Source organism: Engystomops pustulosus, chromosome 4 (assembly GCF_040894005.1).
Source record: "Engystomops pustulosus chromosome 4, aEngPut4.maternal, whole genome shotgun sequence".
Lineage (NCBI taxonomy): Eukaryota > Metazoa > Chordata > Amphibia > Anura > Leptodactylidae > Engystomops > Engystomops pustulosus.
The window spans coordinates 31,968,386-31,988,750 of record NC_092414.1 but is presented as its reverse complement, the minus strand read 5'-3'; positions in this window follow the sequence as shown (position 1 = coordinate 31,988,750).

The following is a 20,365-nucleotide window of genomic DNA, read 5'->3' as shown; positions in this document are numbered from 1 at the left end:
GTTATTTGGTACCAGGTTGTCTCATGTGACGTCCTTGATTCCAAGTTTTATTGTTAACAAATACAGATTGAGCACTAACATGTCTGGCGTAACCAGATAGCCAGATGTAGATGTAGTATAAGTAAACAGAGGGAATCACTCATTTTCTATGATGACTAATTGTATGAACATACTACTAGTCATGTTAACCAGCGCTACATCTGTTTATGTGGGACCTGAACTCTAGGACCTAAATAAAAGGATCTGGTTTGGACCTCAGCGGTGTAGGGTGACCATTTGAGTTCTTCCTCTGAACCTACCATAAATTCAGCGTTAGACTATCCCAAAAATGGCACCAGTGCCTGGTACTACTGGTTATGGCCAGGGTCCACAATGCAATACATGGATGAATTGCCCAAATTAACGATTTAAACTATGTGACAGGGCACATAATGTCATTCACTTTAAAAAATAATAATCTTAGGTGACATCTAGTATACTTCAGTCTTCAATAGCCAGATCAAAAGAAGTGCAGGTTTGCAGATGGGACTTAGACCTTCTTCTGAAGAATTTCTAGTACCAACCACTTGAAGACTTGTCAAGTGGTTACCAAGAATATATTGAGAATGGGGTCTCTGGACGTCCGTCTCACTGGATTCTTGAATGGAGCAATGTTCAATAGACTTCTATTCTTGAGATAGGTGAAATGGGACCAGCATTGGTCCCAATGTCAAATATGTCAAATATGTAAGATGGGACAAGCCATGTTACTCTAAATTACTTTATAGTTATTTTGGTGCGATCACCAAGCCGATCCACCAAGAAATAGGACTTATTCTCTAAATACTGTACCTGCCTATCTCTGTACCTGGCTATCTAGTAGTCCCGGTAGAGATGATTGAAGCTACTCATCTGCATCATCTGCTCCTCAAATCACACTTTCCATATCATTGAACGTGGCTTCAAGCGTTCAGTTTTTCAGATGCAGTTTTCAAAGTTGAAGCACGTGTGGATCATAATGATTGAGACCCTATCACTGAAAGGTGCTGACCCTTTGCTTTTTTTCACTCTACTCCTCGTTTGGACATTGGAAACTGCATCTGAAAAACTGAACGTGTGAACGCACCCTGAAGGTCCCAGTAATTGGATCACCAGGATGACATACTGGGGGTCATTTACTAAGGGCCCGATTCGCGGTTTCCCGACGTGTTACCCGAATATTTCCGATTTGCGCCAATTGTACCTGAATTGCCCCGGGATTTTGGCGCACGCGATCAGATTGTGGCGCATCGGCGCCGGCATGCGCGCGACGGAAAACGGGGAGCGTGGCCGAACGAAAACCCGACGTATTCGGAAAAACCGCCGCATTTGAGAACCGAAAATGTGTCGCTCGGGACCCGCTTACCTTCACTCAGACGGCCTCGGTGAATTCCGGCGCGTTAAAATGCTTTTAAGCGCAGCAGCGCCACCTACTGGACGGCGGAGGAACTACCTTATTAAATCCCGGCCGGACCCGAATCCAGTGCAGAGAACGCGCCGCTGGATCACGAATGGACCGGGTAAGTAAATCTGCCCCATTGGGTCTTATTTACTAAGGGTCCCATGGCCGCATTTTTGTCAGGTTTCCCGGCATTCCATCTGACGATCCGCTGGATTTGGACTAAGAATGGGATTTAACATTTAAATTTGTGTCGCAGGCCATGCACTTACATGCACCGGGAGGAAGATGGTGAACTCCGGCGGACCTGATCGGGGAAGCGATAGATGCAGGATATCGGGTGCGCGCTCGTAGTGAATCGCGGCAGCTGTGCATTGGAGTCGGGGAACGAACCTCTGGGATCGCGCAGGGACGGGTAAGTAAATCTGCCCCATTAACTTGGTTTAACCCTTATAGGAACCTGATTTGAGAAACACTGCTGCCAATGAAGAAAATATGTGACTGATAACAAGTTTAGTTACAGAGTACAATTCTTTGTAAAAAAAAAAAAAATAATTGGTGCCTGCAAATCACACTGAATTGTTCTCCAGACGTTCCTCATCATCATCCATATCATTATTTCCTGATGAAAACATTTACTGTTCTTCTGGAAATAACTCTAGAGGTCCTGCAGCAATGACTGAAGCTTAAATGTATCCTGTGATGGGTATTCTAAGGATTGCTGACACTATAATCACTTTTATTGTCTCGCGTCATGTCACTAGCGTCCAATGAACCTAACACTTCTCAATTCTGGCCCTAAACTGATGTACCAGACAATGCCATCAGGAGCATTCTTTTTAAACTTATTAAAACTTTGAAAGGGTTTACCATCATTTTGGCTTCTGCAGAGTCTGGATTGTTCTTAGCTACTTGCAAAGAAAATATTCTGTAGACAACTGATCAAGGATGAATATACCATAGGAGAAGCCCAGGCAGTAGCGCCCCTGCCATGAGGCAAGTTGAGAATTTCGCCTTGGACGGCACCCCAAGCCCCCCCGCGGATCAACGTCAAGGGGGCATCTTCATTACTGAAAGTTAAGCAGCCAGGATGTGTCACTGTAAAATGTACCGGCACTTCCTGGCTTCCTGTGACAGCAGAAGGAGAGGTCTCTAGAAGGAGGCTTCCACCACCGGCCTCCCTGCCCTGTACCCCTTGTAGCTGGATCCGTTGTGCCACAGGAGGGAGGATCTGCTGGAGAGCAGGGGAGGAGAATCGCTGTGGCACTGGCCTGTCCTGAGCTGCTTGCTTGAAACATACTCCTTTGTAAATTGTGCTGCAAATAAAATGTATTTAAACTTTTCCGGGTGGTCCGCGGGAAATGGGAGGAGGAGGTGGGTCCCCTTTAGATGAGGAATGGGAAAAGGTAACAGCGTCCCCTGGTACGGTGTCCCTAAATGTAACGCAGAAGAGGTAACAACTTTTCTTTATACACAGGACGTATTGGACGCCATTGCTGCTTCGACGGATGGGGATGCGTGGAGGTGCATGTTGTCCAAGGTGTTGGGCAGTTGAAACAAACGTGATGCATATGTTTTGGTCTTGCCCTTCCTTGTTGGAGCTATGAGAGGATGTGTTAAGGCTCATCTATGAAGTGCTTGCGGTGCGTGTCCCAAGAGAGCCCAACATATGCATGCTTGGCTGCGTTGGATAGTTGGATATCACTCAGAAGGAACAGTTGGGTGTGGCGAAAATTCTGTATCAAACACGGAAGTCTATTGCTCGGCACTGGTTGGATGTCACCCCTCCAAATATAGAAGAGGTAAAGAGTATGTTAAACAATACTATCCGTATGGAACTGAGAGTGTATATTAAAAGGAAGGCTATGACTAAGTTTTAGAAACAATGGAAGAAGTGGGTGGAATGCCTAAGTCTAGGGTCTGACGAATTGTTGAGATGTTGGTTGCGATCCAGACCTGGAGTATAAGTGTTCTGTGCTGGTATATGTGTGGATGCAATACTAGGTGTGATACTCCTACAGGGTACTCATTATTTTGGTTTTAGTGACTGGGCAAAGGGCCGGACCATAGGGTGGGAGCAGGGTGGAAGGAGGAGACTTTGGAGGGGAGCAAGGGGATTGTTCCTGTTTTCTTGTGTTATTTTCCTGTAGCAAATGATGTATTGCCAACAAATAACGAATGCACAGATATTTGCTGTCAATTTTTATTGATTTTTAATAAACGTTACCTGAATTAAAAAACAAACTTTTCCAGTACACAGCACGGAATATTAAATGCCACTAAGAAGTATAATATGTCCTTCAGATAAGGCTGTGCCCACACAATGGGGCAGATTTATCAAGTGTCTGAAAGTCAGAATATTTCTAGTTGCCCATGGCAACCAATCACAGTTCAGCTTTCATTTCACCAGTGCTCATGAATATTTTAAAGGGGAGCTGTGATTGGTTGCCTTGGGCAAACAGAAATATTCTGACTTTCAGACACTTGATAAATCTGCCCCAGTGTTTTTCTTCTCTGTGGTAAGATTGGGCAAAAGTATTCCCAATGAATCCCACTCTATACATTGCAAGCGGGGCATCTTTCTAAAGTTTGCCTCATTGTGACTCAACACAAAGATTTTCAAGTCTACAAACCCCCACATGTTTTGGGGAAGAGAACAAAAGTCATGTAGTGGAGAGGAGGCTACACAACCACCATCTCTAGACGTATGAGGGTGATGGTATTGGTATATATTAAAGCAGTTATTCTCAAGAGTCCTTATGCTACACAACAAGACAACAGTATTATAAATGGCACATAGGAGGCACAAGGGAATAAGATCTTTTACACTAGGCCCCAGGAGATTCATGTAATGTATGAATGCTACATGTGTATGTTACTGTCAAAGTGGTCATTTATCTCTGTTTCTTCCACACGGCTAAGTCTATGCTTATAAACTATTGGTACCTTCCACAACTTTACCGTAGAGCCACCAAAAACAGAGTTGTAGAGCAAACTCATAGTAGAACGTGTGTTATAAATTGTAAGCGTCGATCACCAATGGTGAAAATCTCAAAGATATTCCATCAATATAAATTCCTAGACCTATTCCTTTAATTCATACCACAATGGGATATAATTTTATACTTCAAAATTAATGATGAGCAGACCCAAACTGCAATGTACAGCAAGAATTTCAGCCCTACGTGCCGCTAGCCTCCCACCGGTAACACCCAATCACTGGTGTCCGGATGACATTTAAAGAGTAACACCCCCATCAGCAATGATTGCAGTTATTACTGATAGTAACCTGAATGTTCTGTCCTAGTGTGGGTTCAAGTACCGAACCTACTTTGAGGTTCCGATCATCCCCATTCAACAGTTTCAAACTGCACAACTTGTGACTAAAATCTTGAGATCTAACATACCTCATAAAGTAAAGTATAACGAAAAGTGCTGCCGTCTGAGAATTTGCAATCCAATGAATCATGTGAATAACTTCATTTGAATATAGCAGGCCAGCCGCGTATATCTGGACAAATAACGGTGGCTCTGGCTACAAGTGAACAGATCTTGAATCTCTGAGCTGTAAGATATCAGCAATATATGACAGAGCAATAGCAAGAAGCTGTAAATTTAATGGATGAAAATTGAATTGCTGATTTCCATTCACGTTACAACACAAATCAGATGAAGAATATATACACAGACTTTACAGCCTTGAAGAATCGGCAGCAGTAAAAAAAAAAAAAGCTCACATTCTGAAAAGATACAAAAGTAATCTTCTGCAATTAGTCAAATATTACACTTCTAATTTGGGAGGATTCAAAATGGCCGCCTAATTTACTCCATTACATATTATCAATTTTTTTTTAACTTTTTATTCAAAGCATAGAGAATAAGATGTATAGCAAAGTTCTACATTATATTAGCAGTAGAGAAGAAATATTAAGGGGCAAATTGGGCATTAATGCAACCCATGCATCACTAAAATGACATGTTTAACAGGACCTTTTACTACCTTCAACAACGTCAATTCATTTCATCCTCTATTTGGCTTTGATCAACTGATTCTTTATCAGTTAGTATTTTTTGGTAGCCCCCACCTTTCCTAAGAAATCAATGCTGTTACTTTTGGCCCCAGGTATACTAATTAGCCTCTTTACCATCAGCTGGGTGGAGTCACACTCCTTCAACCCAGGACCTCCCTGGCAGTTAAAGGGGTACTACCATGAAGACAAGATTCTTAAATGTACTTAGGATAACAAAATAACACATTCTCTAATTTACTGTTATTAACAAAAATACAGCATTTTACAGATATAATTCCAACCTGTCTCTATCAGTCCTGGTGTTTACAATTTGGTTGTCCCTTGATCCGTCCGTGAATCTTCTGAATATGGTTGAGTTCTTCTTATGCAAATCTTCTCTTGTCTGTACACTGCAGTGCTCTCTGCCTCCTGCCACTGCCCCTGCATTACAAGACCAGCTCAGGCACAGGCACTTCCTGGGGCAAGCAGCAGTGTGCAGAGCCTTACTCTACAATATATAGACAGGTAAGGTCTTTATCCAGGGGAGAGGGAGGTAGACATATGGCAGAGCTGACTCTGTGGGGCATATTTACTAAGGGTCCGTCGGGCGCATTTCCGTTGGGTTTCACTAATTTTTCTGATTTGCCCTGTGATTTTGGCGCATGCGATTGGATTGTAGGGCATCAGCGCCGGTTTGCCTGCGGCACAAATCAGGGGGCGTGACTGCCGAAAAACCTGACTGATTCGGACAAACTGCAGAATTTCAAAATGAAATTGTGTCGCAAGATCAGCACTCACATGCACCGGGAAGAAGAATGTGAACTCCGTGAAGAAGAATGTGAAATTGGCCGCACAATCTTAATGAATCGCGGCAGCTCCGAATCCTCGTCGAACATTCTGGATCGGCGGCGTCAACGGGACGGATAAGTAAATGTGCCCCTGTGTGTTTTATAGGTAAGTTAGCAGAGCTGAGAGTGTCATTGTGTATTATATCCATCTCATGAATCTCTACATCTCTCTAATCTGTCTCATCTCTTTATTTCTCTGTATCAGATACTAGTTAAATGTTCAGAAGCTAAATGAAAGTGTATATAAACCTGTACCCTGACCTTTCTCTGGATGAGGATGTGCCACAGGTGCCTTTTGGAGTGATGGATGCCCAAACCAAAAAGATTTGTCCAGGTTTTCAATTTACCAGTGATGTCATTCTGGCTTGTGTAATTATGTGTCACTTGCTTGGACCAGATCATTCTTCTGTCTTACAATTCTTTACCTTGGAGCCATCTTGGTCTAGGCCTGGTTTGTCAGACTTCTTCTGTTAATTTTGTCTCCTTGCTTGTCCGTCTACAGTTCAGGGCACCTACTTAGTAGAGAATGCAGAAATAGTTGTTGTCAGCAATTTAGCCCAGGGCTGGCGAGCAGGCAGGGACAGAGGTTGCGGGAATCACAGGTCTTGCACTTCTTCCTTGTCTTGATACCTATATTTTATTTAGAGCTGTAAGATATGCAGCCATAGCCCAGGCCATTTTTATGTAGCAGGTCATAATAAATGTCTAAACGTTTAAACCCTGGCCCACCTTGTTTAAACCCTGGCCCAAAGAATGGCACGCAACTAATGGTTAAGAATGAGTGGACCAGTTCACGTTCAGGTTTGCTGAGTCTGGCCGCACCTGAACCCAAGATTTAAATGTAATATTTTAAGTGTTAACATCTGCGATGGGTGTCAGCACAGAATGTCAGTGGGGGTTTCGGGGCTAAAAAGGCTTTCACAGGTATTTAATAAGTGTGCGCGCTGGGATTGGGGCAAATGCAACCCTTTTTGAGGCGCTGACTTACATGTGACACAATTTAGGGGTCGTGCCGTTGAACTGAGCGCAGGATTTATCTTTTAAATTGTGTCACAAGCCCAAGCCCTAAGATGCACCTCTAAATAGTTGGTGAACTCTGTCGATCTGAGTGGGGAAGTGCCAGATTCATGATATCGGGCGCACAATCTTAGTGAATCACCACACAGTGCATTTTCATTGGACAATGCACTTTCTGTGAACTCCAGTGACCGGGTAAGTAGAGGTGCCTCATTGGCTCAAGTTGTGGGATCATTTATGTCTGAAATAAATAACACTAGTGTGGTTACAGTCTTGGCTGGATTTATTTGTATAAAAATTCCAAGGACCTCTATTTTTTCCAAAAATCTGAACTACAAAGTGATTTTCCGAAATTCTAATTCATTCAATACTTTACACTTGGTGGAAGGTTCTCTTTAAGACAAGTTTAAGATGGGATAAGGTTTACCTAGAATATGCATTTACAGGGGAGAGAAACTGCCCTCTCCACTACATCCGCGTCTCCAGAGTATTCGGCCCATGAACTGAATACATGAATGCACAACGTGCAGGGGACAAGTTAAAAAGGATGATGCTTGAAAAAGTATTGGCAGCACAATGCTGGAAATGCTTCTTTTATTGCGTATGATAGCACTAGCAATGTCGTTTACTATTTGCGGGTGGCACAGAACTATCCATCACAGCCGACAACTAATATTAATAAAACGCCTGCCAGTACGTTCCGGCTCCCCAAGCCGTTGCAGTGCTGCATAATCATTACCTTAAAGCAGCTGCGCCTGTTCAGTCTCATGCCTCACTCTTTGTACTCATTCAGACCCGGAAGGTTTTTTTTCCCAATGTACAGAACAAAGATGCCAAAATCAATGTCGCGCCTATAATTCCAGCTGTGAATCCAAAATGCACCACGACTTTTAAATACATAAACTACATCGGGCTGTTGTTCATTTTTTACTGTTTATGTTAAAAAAAAAATTACCTTTGTGATTCTGGAGCTCCCCTCTAAATACACGGCGGCTGTCTGCATTCTCTCTGACATTTCTACGCCTAATGAATGAATTCATGTTGTATGGGTCCTGTGGGATGGGATGAGGAAAAACATGTTTTGCTATTAAACATTTATCTAATCACATCCTTGTAAGTGTCTAATAATGATGAAAGGGCCAAAACAATATGCGGAATTATGGATTATGTCAACAAAATGAAGCTAGTAAATAAATAAAACACCACAAATGGTTTTGGAAAAATTATACTTTGCTTGTGGGTTGTCAGAGGAAATTTTATGATTTATGTTGTTTGGTTGAAAAACAAAACTAAAAAGTTAATAATGTAAGGAAAGGTGCAGTTTTCCCAATATTCATGGTTTTTAAAGTTTGTCAAGTTTTGGAAAGCTAAAATGCAGCCATAAATGTGTTTAACCCTGTAGAACTGAGACCTACCAACATGCTTAAAAGACATCTACCATCTGGATGAAGGACTGTATGCAAATGAGCCTGAGGGGTTTCAGGCTCCGTAAATACCTTTAGAGCTTGGAGCCCCTCAGGCTCACTTGCATACAGTCCTTCATCCTGGAGGTAGATGCCCTTTAAAGAGGACTTATTACCACCTCAAACATGTGGTGATGAGCTTTCTGACTGGGGCTGAAATTTTCTGAGATATCAGTCCCGGTATCTGAGCAATGTAATCCTCTCCACTGTCAGAGAGGAGCAACTGGAGCAGAGGAGGAAGGTGTGTGTTGTAATATTCTTCTTTATCTGCTCCAGCAACTCCTCTCTGACAGTGGAGAGGATTACATTGCTCATATACCGGGACTGATATCTCAGAAAATTTAAAGTGCCTGTGAATCTATGAAGCAGCTCCCATGTATGTTCATCACCACATGGCAACAGGCACACTGCCAAGTCCTAAATGATGTTAAAGGAATCTGACACTACTAATTGTCAGGCTTGCGGGTTGTGGATCCTCTGGACCACTGCAGACGATGACTCAAGCCACTACCTGGGACCGGAGTCTAAGTGGCACCTGGTTTTCACCAGAGCCCGCCGCAAAGCGGGTTAGACAAGCTGCAGCGTGGTACCACCAGGTTGTTCCTCAGGCGTGACTTGTCCGCAATGGCGGCCAAGGTTGAGGTACAAGAACGGCAATCAATCTCGTGGTCAAAGTCCAGACACAGGGTCAGGGCAGGCGGCAGAGATGCAATGTCAGAGTTCAATCCGGGGTCAGCAACAGGAGGTCCAAGCAGAGGGGTACGGGAACACAGCACACAGATCAGCAGCTCGGAGGATCACTGGTACACGGGAACACGGAGGAGCTCAGGTAACACAGGAACGCAGGAGACACAGGAATGCAGGAGACACAGGAACGCAGGCAAATCGCAGTAAAGCTTTCTCTCAGGCTGTGAGGCACAAAGATCCAGCAGGGCTTGCAGGAACAGGCAGGCTTATATAGAATTGGGCAATATGGCCAACGCCAATTAATGGCACGCTGACCCTTTAAATGTGGAGAAGGAGCCGCTCGAGCACCCTAGTAGTCGAGGACGTGCGCGCACTGCGGAGGGGAGCGAGCCAGGACAGGTGAGACGCGCTGGCAGCGCGCTGGCGGGGGCAGAGCAGCACGGGTGAGCCCGCAACCCGCGATATGGGTCGCGTGACCGCCCGTGACGCTAATGTTGAATGGACCTAATGTTCAGGTCCATACTGGACATTGCAGGTCACTGTCCCCAAATCTGGTCTTCAGCTTGGGATTCGGTGTTTTGGGCTGACCACTGCCAGTGAGATCTATAATCGTGACGATGCATGTTGCGATTTACTCTTGGATCATCACTGCCCTATGACTTTCTGAGAAGTGATAATTCCCAGGAAAAGGGCAGCATATATTTAAAGAGTAAAACCCATGATTGGTCAGCACTGATTCTAGATGTTTATGGTGGAGGTGAGCATTGAGGATTGGGTTGCCAAACCCAAACCAAACTTAACCAATGAACCCAAACTGGTTTGATCGTCCCTGGCCACCACCCCACCACTTTATAACCTATGAAAGAACTATGCAAAGTCTTTCACAATGAAATCTAACAAATCTTAAATGGTAAAAATTGATGGCTCATCTTTCAAAAAAATTTACTGATAAGCTTTATGTATTTACACTCTGGATTTTGAATTTTCTCCAGGGGACCACTCGCTATCACCCCTCTCTTCCCATCTTTTGTGTTTCTTCCCATACCTTATACTCCTAATCCCAGGTGGGTAACTAGGAGAGTGTATACTCACACAAATTTATTACACACCATATATACACACATACAGCATATGCACACATACATACAATACCATATACTGACACACCACACACACACAACAACAACATGCACACACCGAATAGCCCAAATGTCAGGGCCCCCTAACACTGCGGGCATCATAGCAGCTGATATGGCTGCTACCCCTTTTGTTACACTACTGCTCTCGCTGTTGCAATTTCATTGCTACCTGCCTTGAAATCTTGCACATCTATGGTTTGCTTACTTACCGACGCATGCACTTTGAGCGACTTCTTTTCTGTTCAGCAAATAATAATATAATTCCTTTACTTATATAGCGCCTACAGATTATGCAGCGCGGCACAGAATTTGCCAAATCAGTCCCTGTTCCCAATGGGGCTCACAATCTAATCAACCTACCAGTATGTTTTGGAGTGTGGGAGGAAACTGGAGGAAACCGGAGGACCCGGAGGAAACCCACGCAAACACAGAGAGAACATACAAACTCTTTGCAGGACTTGAACTCAGGTCCCCCCAGCTGCAAGGCTGTAATTTTCACTGTGCTGCCATAGCATTTACATGAGAACATTTGCATTGAAAGAATGAAAATCGCAGGACAATGTAAGGAATTTGGAGGATGAAGAACAGGATAATGGTGGGTTTAGTTTGGAGTTATAGAGCACCGCTATCATTTTGGGTGAGGGGTTCTGCATAGTTGTGTTAGAAGGAAGCGGTAGTAGACTCCCTTTAACAAAAGCTCGGGCCAGATGACAGCCCTCATAATCGCTGACAAATTGTAGAGGAACTGAAACTACAATAAAAATATAGTGAAATATTTTCCTATCTGATGTTAATTGGAAAAAAGAAAATTGGTGATACATTCCCTTTAAAGAATGTTATTACTTCCACACAGCACCGTACCTTTAATATAGCCCATTCTGTTACTACAGTCTCCGTACCTCCTCCTCTCTACCTAATCAAAGGCATCTTTCAAAATCATTACACAAAAGTAGCAGTGAGAGAGCTAGTACCTCAGATAAGGCGAGTAATCAGCTTACCGGAGTCCTGACATCTCCCACTGCTGAAGCTCCATGCAATCAGACAGACAAAAAGAGGGATGAGGGAATCACAAAATAATATCACCAAAGAGGCAAAGTTATGGAAAAATTGTACAATCTATAATTTAACAAAATGGGTCAGTTCAGAATCTCTCTGATGTACAGAGAGGGGGAAAATGACTTCAGAAAATTAACCAACTTTGCACCGACTTCGAGCATGTCATGTGAAATGATTGAATGGAGGCATTATTCGGACATAGAAAAGAATTCCTACCGCATTAATTTACTGTTTTATATCTTTATAGAGAAGAAAGAAGATTTGTCAAGCACTCAGAGATATTGGAATCATTCTGAACTTACAATGACATGCACGTGTACACATATTTAGAAGAGTGTTAATAGGACCCTATTTTTCAGTACGGAGATATACAGTGGTACCGAAAGTACTCAGACCCCTTTTAATTTTTCACTCTTTGTTTCATTACAGCGAATAGGTAACATCAAAAAAAAAATTTTTTTTTTGTTTATGCTCATTAATGTACACTGCACCACATCTCGACCGAAAAAAACCCCCTGAAATTATTGCTAATTTATTAAACAAGAAAAATTGAAATATCACACAGTCATAAGTATTTAGACGCTTTGGTGTGACACTCATAATAAACTCACGTTGTAACTTCCGTGCCTGAACGTCGCTCTATCCAGCGGAATATATGGCGTTTATTTGTGTGTGAACTGTGGCTTAATCTTGTGTTTGGATTAACTGAGCCACACCCTGCTCCTTGCATTTCTGTCCTGCCCAGCAAGGGTTACTAGCCTGATGGACAGTTCCCCCAGTGTGCTGCTGGAGGCGTGTCCGGGATCTGCCTCATATACCTGCCTATTCCCATCTTACCTGGCTGGTTATTTTGAGTCTTGTCTTCCCTGTGTTTCTAGTTCAGTTTTACCTGTCTCCATTTGTCTGACCTGACCTGTGTATATCCCGCCTGTACCTGTACCTGTATCTGACCTGTGATTATCTGCCTGTAGACCTGTATATATCTGTTGTTTTGTCCCTGTCTCAGTTCTGTGTTTGTATTCTGTTCACCAGTGTGACCAATGGTCTATTCCTATATTCCGGTTACCTGTTCAGTCCTGTGTTGGTTTCTGTGCACCAGTGTGAACACTGGTCTATACCTGTATTTCCGTTACCTGTCCGCTCCACCATCCAGCGGCTGCCAGACACAAGATAGGGACATTCGCTCAATGGAATAAGTTGCAGCCACCTATATAGCCCTATGGACTTATTTAATACAGTCTGGCCCCATGGGATTTATTGAGCGATGGACTGATTTGACCCTCCTAGATCCCTGTCTGGACCATGAGACCAAAAGCCTATTTTCTTCTGTTTCATTTTCATAGTTAAAAAAATATTAGAGCTTACTCCTATCAGTCTCCCAACACCATAATACAGGCCAGCCTAAATCACCATTTCCAGTCTTCCATCAGGAAAAGGAGATTGCGTCTCAAAAGTTTGCACTCCAAGCCCGATGATCTAATGCTCCAACCTCCGATGGTGCGGTAGCGCTGCTAAGGTTAATCCAGAACTCGTACAGTGGGGATAATTAACACCGATGTCCACACTCATGCAATGGATTTAAAATAGTTGAAAGCATGCATGTTAAACACTGTTCTTCAGTTGCCAAAGCTCTTATCCGACTGCTATTTCACCTCCTCCAGGTTCATCATGCCTCAGATAACCTTACCACACCCTCGTAGGTTAGAGCAAAACTGAAAGGTATAGGCAGGAGTGGATTAGGACTGTCATGGCCGGTATGAAAATCATGGTACCAAAAATAAACTTGTGGGGAAAAAAAGGTGGGTTTTCGTTCCACCTTCAGTTCTGTTTGAGAGTCAACACACATTTATGAGGAATAAAAAGCTCTTTATTATGTATGAGGAATAAAGGGCTCATTATTATCTGTAAAATGCAGAATAAAACTGGGTGGGTGGTTTGGGTGGCCATGTTCCCCTAAAACCACCCATACTATATAGTGTATGATTGTATGTAAGTGTGTGTGTACAGTAAAGGAAACCACACAGTAGTATTTTAAACCAAAAATGTCACCAAACTTTTTCTAAAATACACTTATTAACAACCATATACAAGAGCCATTGTCTGCTGCTGCTGTGGCAGTTAGCAACCAATCACAGCTCAGCTTCTATTCTGCCACAGGTCATAAATATGAGCTCTAAGCTTTGATCGATTACTAAAGGCAGTGAGTATAAGACAGCTTATGTGTGAGGTAATATGGACAGAGAAAGACAGACAGACAGACTGAGAAACAAACAGAGAGACAGAGACAGACAAATAGAGACAGACAAATAGAGACAGACAGAGACAGACAGACACAAAGAGAGAGAAATACACCACATTTATGTGTGAGGTAATATGGATAGAGATAGATAAAGAGAGACAGGCAGACTGAAAGACAGACTGAGACAGACAGACAGACAGAGACAGACAGCAAGAAAGACATACAGAGACAGACAGACAGTGAGACAGTCAGAGAGACACACAGAGAGATAGACACAGACAGACAGAGAGATAGACACAGAGAGACAGACATAGACAAAAAGTTAGAGAAACAGAGACAGAGAGAGAGACCCTCCCAAGTCTTTGCTCTGCTCAATCCATATGTTTTTATTCCCACATGAAAAAATTGGGCGTATCACACCTCCAAAAATGAGTTTGATCTGTTGGAAAAGGGGACCTAGAAAATTTAGCAGCCCACTGCATTACCCAATATACTATAACGTGTGGTTTAGAGGAGAGGAATGACACAGAATTATCCACTATCCATAGAAGTTAAAGGCTGTATAATTTTTATATTATATTTATTATATAAAGCGGTTGAGATGTCTGGTTCGGGAAGCGGCAGAACATGTACTTGAGGCCTTGTTCACAAATAATCCACCCTAGATTTATGTAACAGCCACGGCTACAGTCATACGTTGCCATGGTTCCAAACGACTATGTGTTACGGGACGTCAAGAAATCATCTTATTTCTCATGATGGTTCCAATGAAAAGAAAAGTATGCTGTTGTAAATCACACACGCGGCATGGATTTAATAGAGTCTCCTTGATAAATAGAGGAACTGTGCCCTCCAACCATTTAACGCCGAGCCTGAAGTGTTTAAATGCCTTGATGAAATGGCCCATCATGTCTTATTACTTACATTAACCTTTCTTTACAAAATAAAACTGAAATTACATTTCCCACTGATCCCAGGAAATTGGTTAATCTACAACCCTGCATCCTGGTTACGTGTCGGAAATATGTCCGGAGAATGGGAGTCGAGGTCCTGGTGAGAACCTGTGCCGTGTTTTGTGGGCTCTGCATTAAATTTATGACTTTTTTATGACATCAAGTCAGAGAGAAAAAGAGCAATGGATATGTCCTACTGCTGAATGGATGAAATGTATCCATATCTTAAAGGGATGTTCCAATATGTATAAGCAAAGAAGAAAACAAGCAGAAGAATGGAGATAGACACAGGTGCTTTTGCACTCTATAAAGTATGAAAAATGTTCTCTTGGTACCTACACAGGACTTTAACCAAAACCTCAAATTCTATTCCTACTATGATATGGCACCTATTCTAACCATTCTGAAACCTCTGACTCCTGAATGGTTAGAATAGGAATCCTCCATACTCATGTACTTATATACTTATTATAGACTGCCAATGGGGGACATGTATCTTTATTTCTACTACTTTTTTGTAAAATTTTTGTCATTTTGCGACTTTTGCTGTATCCTCTCCTGTAAATAACCCCCTCATATGGCTTGTGTCCTGTCCTGTATATATCCCCTCACATGACTTGTATCATCTCCTGTATATAACTCCCTCACATGGCTTGTATCCTCTCCTGTATATAACCCCTCACATGGCTTGTGTCCTCTCCTTTATATAAACCCCTCACATGGCTTGTGTCCTCTCCTGTATATAACCCCTCACATGGCTTGTGTCCTCTCCTGTATACAACCCCTCACATGGCTTGTGCCCTCTCCTGTATATAACCCCCTCACATGGCTTGTATCCTCTCCTGTATATAACCCCTCACATGGCTTGTGTCCTCCCCTGTATATAACCCTTAAAATGGCTTGTGTCCTCTCCTGTATATAACCCCCTCACATGGCTTGTATCCTCTCCTGTATATAACCCCTCACATTGCTTGTGTCCTCTCCTCTATGTAGCTCCTCACATGGCTTGTATCCTCTCCTGTATATAACCCCCTCACATGGCTTGTGTCCTCTCCTGTATACAACCCCTCACATGGCTTGTGCCCTCTCCTGTATATAACCCCCTCACATGGCTTGTATCCTCTCCTGTATTTAACCCCTCACATGGCTTGTGTCCTCCCCTGTATATAACCCTTCAAATGGCTTGTGTCCTCTCCTGTATATAACCCCCTCACATGGCTTGTATCCTCTCCTGTATATAACCCCTCACATTGCTTGTGTCCTCTCCTCTATATAGCTCCTCACATGGCTTGTGTCCTCTCCTTTATATAAACCCCTCACATGGCTTGTGTCCTCTCCTGTATATAACCCCTCACATGGCTTGTGTCCTCTCCTGTATACAACCCCTCACATGGCTTGTGCCCTCTCCTGTATATAACCCCCTCACATGGCTTGTATCCTCTCCTGTATATAACCCCTCACATGGCTTGTGTCCTCCCCTGTATATAACCCTTCAAATGGCTTGTGTCCTCTCCTGTATATAACCCCCTCACATGGCTTGTATCCTCTCCTGTATATAACCCCTCACATTGCTTGTGTCCTCTCCTCTATATAGCTCCTCACATGGCTTGTATCCTCTCCTGTATATAACCCCCTCACATGGCTTGTGTCCTCTCCTGTATACAACCCCTCACATGGCTTGTGCCCTCTCCTGTATATAACCCCCTCACATGGCTTGTATCCTCTCCTGTATATAACCCCTCACATGGCTTGTGTCCTCCCCTGTATATAACCCTTCAAATGGCTTGTGTCCTCTCCTGTATATAACCCCCTCACATGGCTTGTATCCTCTCCTGTATATAACCCCTCACATTGCTTGTGTCCTCTCCTCTATATAGCTCCTCACATGGCTTGTATCCTCTCCTGTATATAACCCCCTCACATGGCTTGTGTCCTCTCCTGTATACAATCCCTCACATGGCTTGTGTCCTCTCCTGTATATAACCCCCTCACATGGCTTGTATCCTCTCCTGTATATAACCCCCTCAAATGGCTTGTATCCAGTCCTGTATATAACCCCTCACATGGCTTGTGTCCTCTCCTATATAGAACACCATCACATGGCTTGTGTCCTCTCCTGTATATAAAACCTCACATGGCTTGTGTCCTCTCCCGTGTATAACCCCCTCACATGGCTTGTATCCTCTCCTGTATATAACCCCTCACATGGCTTGTACCCTCTCCTGTGTATAACCCCTCACATGACTTGTATACAGTCCTGTATATACCGTATATACTCAAGTATAAGCCGACCAGAGTATAAGTCGAGACCCCTAATTTTACCACCAAAAACTGGGAAAAACTATTGACTCGAGTTTAAGCCGAGGGTGGGAAATGCATTGGTCAAACCCCCCCAGTAGTATACAGCCTGCCAGCCCCAAGTAGCATACAGCCTGCCAGCCCCCAGTAGTATACAGCATGCCAGCCCCCAGTTGTATACAGCCTGCCAGCCCCCAGTTGTATACAGCCAGCCAGCCCCCAGTTGTATACAGCCTGCCAGCCCCCAGTAGTATACAGCCTGCCAGCCCCCAGTAGTATACAGCCTGCCAGCCCCCAGAAGAATACAGCCTGCCAGCCCCCATGTAGTATTTAGCAGCCCCTAGTAGTATAAAGCAGCCCCTAGTAGTATACAGCAGCCCCTAGTAGTATACAGCAGCCCCCTAGTAGTATACAGCAGCCCCTAGTAGCATACAGCAGCCCCTAGTAGTATACAGCAGCCCCTAGTGGCATACAGCAGCCCCTAGTAGTATACAGCAGCCCCCTAGTAGCATACAGCAGCCCCCTAGTAGTATACAGCAGCCCCTAGTAGTATACAGCAGCCCCCTAGTAGTATACAGCAGCCCCCTAGTAGTATACAGCAAGCCCTCTAGTAGTATACAGCAAGCCCCTAGTAGTATACATCAAGCCCCTAATAGTATACAGCAGCCCCTAGTAGTATACAGCAGCCCCTAGTAGTATACAGAAGCCCCCAGTAGTATACAGCAGCCCCTAGTAGTATACAGCCAGCCTGCCCCCACGGCCCTTAAAAAAATAAACTTATATACTCACCCTCCGATGTCAGCGCGGCTCCTCGATGTCAGCTCGACTTACTGATGTCCCCGATGTCAGCGCGTCCCGTCTTCTTTCTTCTCCGCGGCTCCTCTTCTCTTTTCCGGCATGGACGCGGCCATGTTTTCTTCTAGCATGCGCATACTATGACGCGGCCGCTGCTGACGTCATAGTATGCGCGGCCACTAAGAAGACATGGCCGCGTCCATGACGGAAGATAGAAGAGGAGCCGCGGAGAAGAAAGAAGACGGGATGCGCTGACATCGGGGACATTGGTAAGCTGCCGACATCGGAGGGTGAGTATTTAAGTTTATTTTTTTTTAAGTAGGTAATTTTTTTTTGTTATAGACTCAAGTATAAGCTGAGGGGACGTTTTTCAGCACATTTTTTGTGCTGAAAAACTCGGCTTATACACGAGTATATACGGTAACCCCTCACATGGCTTGTGTCCTCTCTTGTATATAACCCCTCCCATGGCTTGTGTCCTCTCCTGTGTATAACCCCCTCACATGGCTTGTGTCCATGTAGATTTGAGACATTTGCAATAAAAAGTCTTTGAAAAAGCCAAAAGTTTAATTTGCCAGCATAGGCAAAAAAGAAAGAAGACGTGATCATACACAAGGCGCAAATTAGAAAAGTCTCGATTATACACCGAAAAAAAAACTAAGAAACATGTCCCCCAATGTGTTGCCTACTAAAACCTGGAGCCGACTCTGGTTAGACACATCCATTAACTCAGTGAATGGAGCAGCAGCTCAGATGATAAACCTGCTGCTCCATTCATTTTAGTTGAAATGGCTCCCATTCATGTGTTCCGTGGGGTAACTACACTTTGACTCCCAATGATCAACAAGATGTGGATAGGACATAACTTCTTGTGACCGGACAACCATTTACCTCTTCCTGACTCTTTTTAGAATGTATCCTTAGTACTTGTTGTGCGCAACATTTCTCATGACTTACATACATTTAGATTTCCATCCTAAACAACACATTTCTGTTCCTTGTCTGACAACTTATGATTTCATATTGAAAGCAACATTAAAAAAAAGCAACCTTCGCAAACCTTAGATTTTGCACTTCAGATGCTAAAGATTTTATATCAAGCATCTAAACCCGACTCCTTTGTAGTAAGAGAGAGTATGGATTGAACAATTGTCTAGGCAATTGTGATCCACTTTAACTCATTGCTGAGTAATTATGATGTCATAATTAGCCGGGATAACAACGCAATTTGTCTATTTCGAGTGTGATGGTGAAATAATAGCACTTTTATTTTTCATAACCAAAACATGAGTAGATGGTTATTGAATCATCCCACAAAACGTTATTACATCGATAAACTGTTTAATCTAAATTGCCCTTAGAAAACGATGCGAAGAGTGAGGTATGAAACCTGCATCCGAATGACTTAATGGGTCTGACTACCACGTGATGCGTTTTATATTAATCTGTGCAAAAAATGTTGTAAATAACAAGTCTATAAATACTTAATCTCATGTAAAAAAGCTGTATTATTATAGATTTTTATATTATATATTTTTTTATTTGTTAAAAATACTCTTCTCCTCTAGTTAACATCATTGCTCTATAAGGAAATAAGGGATCCTGTCACCAGCAACTCCCACAAACCCCACACATTACCTCTATACATGTCTCACTGGTGGCTACTTTAATTGATTGATAGCCCCCTGTTACTCATAAACCAGTCATGGAGTTTTAGCATACCGTCAAGATACCCTATCCTCCGAACTGAAACTGAAACGAATGCGGAAGGTGACAGAGAAGTTGTCTGTGTGTGACTCACTGAAGAAAAGTCCTGATCCATGAATGAGAGGCATTGAGAAAGGCTTGGTGCTGTGTTATTCTGAAGAGAAATCACCTCCCTGATTTACCCCTCCATCAGGAATTCTCTTTTAACCTGCTCATTCACCACTTCCTCGGAAATTCTCTTCAGTGAGTCACACACAGACAATGGGGCACATTTACCTACCTGGTCCAGTCGCAATCCCATGGCGCGTTGTCCGACGCTGAATCGGGTCTGCCGGGATTCATTAAGGTCTGTGCACCCGATATCCAGCAGGTGTCGCTGCTGCGCCGAGGTCCGCCGGAATTTACCTTCTTCGTCCCAGTGCAGGTAAGTGCTGATCTTGTGGCACAAATTCTTTTTTAAATTCCCTGTTGTTTCCGAATCCGTCGGGTTGTCCGACGGGCACGCCCCCTGATTTCTTTCGCGTGAAAGCCGGCGCAGATGCACCACAATCCGATCGCGTGCGGCAAAATCCCGGGACAATTTGGTGCAAATCAGAAATATTCAGGAAACCCTACGAAAGTGCGGCGTCCAGACCCTTAGTAAATGAGCTCCAATGTCTCTTTTAGCTCTAACACTTCTGAGGAGGGCCAGGTGAGTTGACAGCAGTTAGGAGGTGGGGAAGCTTGACTGTATGCT